Genomic DNA, 2,900 nt, shown 5'->3' on the forward strand with positions numbered 1-2,900 from the left:
TAGTCCTGACTTGTCCACTAATTGCATCACCTTGGGCAGGTCACAGTTTCTCTGGCACTCTATTTTCTTGCATGTGAAATGGCAGGAATGGTCTGGTTAATCTCTAAGGTCTCTTCCAACACTAACATTCTATGATTTTAGCTCCTTCTAGGAAATTAACTCCAAAATAAGCCATCCTTTCATGAGTTCACACATTCATCACCATGAATTTTGTTAGGTGATGGGGAAGGTATGCCCTAGATGTGACTCCTCACCTTCAAGGAGACAAAGACACTTTGATTCATAATGCTTCGCATCTTCCCAGCCAGGGAAAAGAATAATACAGTTGTGAGGGAAGAGAAAGAGACCAATGAATAGGTTTCTACATTTGTTTTAATATACCCATTGTACTTGGGGCAGCTAGGTGGTACAGTGGATAGAGCACTGGCCTTGGAGTCAGGAGGACCTGAGTTTGAATCCGGCCTCAGACACATAACACTTACTAGCTGTGTTACCCTGGGCAAGTCACTTAACCCCACTGCCTAGCACAAATACATACATACATACATATATATATATATATATATATATATATATATACACACACACACACACACACACACACACTCTTATCACATATATGGTCTCAATTTTAATTCAACTTTCTTCATATAAAATTGAAGTTTTAACTGGTAGATGGTTATTAGAACAACCGCATCTTGCTATTTTTTTTTTAACAGTGAAAGACTTCTGAGATTTTAAGAGACAATTAAAAAATACCCTTAGTCACTGGCAACAATGGTGCTAAGAGCTCTCCATGTTGAGAACTGATTATGGTTAAAAGAGTAACTGATGGATAACATGAAGATCATGATCCCAACAGAACCATCCTCTCCATGAGACAAATTTCTTATAAAAGTAGTAAACTGCTTAGACTGTCGTCATTACTGCAGGCAGTAAAATCAGCAAGAGATACCTGAAAAATCATTCTGACACCAAACAATAACCATTACTTGTGCGGCTGCTGGTATGAAATTAGCACACTGGGTTCATCTTGGTTTTGCATGAAACTGATTTTTCTAGTGATATTTAACTTTAAAAAGGTTTCAATGGGTTCTTTAACCCTTGGAGCACTAGTATGTTAAGACTGCCAACCAAAGGTATAATTAAGAGAATGCATCTTTGTCCAGTTTCCTGCGGGTTAACATGCATGACTCTTCTGTGGCCTGGCACATAGGATTTCCTATTCCACTTTTTTCTTAAATGAAACTTCATCCTTGGTTTCTTGTAGTTTTTCTGTGAGTCTATCTTTTGTTTCTCCTATTTCTTCTGTAACGAGCTCCTCTGTTTCCTCCACTCTGTCCTGTAAGTACTCTTTAACTGGAGGTGGCACTGACACCTAGCCATGGCTATGGAGATACTTGGCAGTGATGGACGTTCCTCCCAAAGTCACAGTGTATCTGGCAAGGTGTTGCAATCTTAAGCAAGGCGTATGCAATTAGCGCATTGCCACTTCGGGAATTTCCCAAAATGCCCACTATGCTGCCTGGGAACCCAAAGTGTACAAAAAAGGAACAACATTCACTTCTTTCAAGGCTGCATAATACAACGTTCCAAACCAAATACCGGAATTCACTAAGTGTACTGGAATCATAACTTTAGCACAGTCTAAACGTTTTCTTAAGTCGCTGATCCAGACCAATAGATTTGTCTTGTAATGCACTAAGACCTTCCTTTTTTCTCTGCATGAATTCCTTGGGCTATGCCACTAGATGATACAGCCCTCTCTGATGAAGTTTCTTCTTTTTGTTGTTCATGGTGAGAAACACCTACCGGCTTCCTTTCCTTTGCGACATGCAGAAGATTCACATAGCCAATGGTTTCGAGGGCCCTGCACCAGAACAATCTTGGGTCAAACTTCATGTAAGCCTTTTATGCTTTGAGAGAGCCCAATGGAACCAGCCCCGTGTGAGCCCAAACATGTTCTATTTGCCACCTGAGACACAGTCCACATTAAATTTCACTGCATTTTGATGAATGGTGGTTGTTGATTTTGGTTCCTACAGAAACTGGGAAATATCATGTGGCTCCTTGGATAAGTTGGGGCAGGATGACCATTTGTAGGGTATATTGCAGAGAGGAAGGTATGGATTGTATCAGATGGTCTCTGTGGTCCCTTCCAACTTGGAGTTTCTACGAAGTTAATCTCAGAGGACATTGGGTCTGTGCTGACAGGGCAGGTTTTCCCGTGCTGCTGTCTCGGGGCAATAACTGATAGGAGACAAACTCCCCCCCCAAAGTCCCTGTTGAAGCCAGCGTGGCCGGACTTCCCCTCAACCTCCCCATACCCAGGCGGTCATTCGCTCTTTTCAGCCAGCTTCGCCCAACCAAAACGTGCTTGTGACTCCATATCATTTTTAATGGACAGTTTACCCCTAAATATCACCACAAAAGCAAATGTGACTTGGTATTATTACCTCTCCCACAGTTGTTCTACTGCAACAACTGTTATGCACCATACCTCCCCACCCCCATTACTTTAATACTTTTCAATTTTCTCAATATATGATTGTAAGAAAATTATTTTCTCTGAGGACTATTTCAGCTTCATTCCAGAAGTATTGACACGTTGTTTCATCATTATAATTTTCTTTTACAGACTTATTGTTTCTATGATTTGTTCCTTGATACACTCATAATTTCTCATTGTTAAGCCTCCATTTGGGTCTGTATCTTTTATTTGTGGTCCCTGAGCCAATTTCTATTCTTATTGTATTTTGGTCTGTAAAAGATGTATTGACTATTTTTACCTTTTTACATTTGTTTACAATATCTCTGTGCCCTCATACGTGGTCAATTTGTGTAAAAGTTCCAGAATACTATACAGTTTTCTATATACTAGCATATAATAACATGCTATA

At 40.1% G+C, this 2,900-nt stretch overlaps 1 pseudogene; it reads right to left on the bottom strand.

The window, feature by feature from the left end:
• Positions 1–354: 354 nt before the first annotated feature.
• LOC110217143 (protein FAM210A pseudogene) lies at positions 355–2,008 on the bottom strand (annotated as a pseudogene).
• Between the last annotated feature and the right edge of the window lie 892 nt (positions 2,009–2,900).

Source organism: Phascolarctos cinereus, unplaced genomic scaffold (assembly GCF_003287225.1).
Source record: "Phascolarctos cinereus isolate Bilbo 61053 unplaced genomic scaffold, phaCin_HiC Scaffold_4;HRSCAF=312, whole genome shotgun sequence".
NCBI classification, from domain to species: domain Eukaryota; kingdom Metazoa; phylum Chordata; class Mammalia; order Diprotodontia; family Phascolarctidae; genus Phascolarctos; species Phascolarctos cinereus.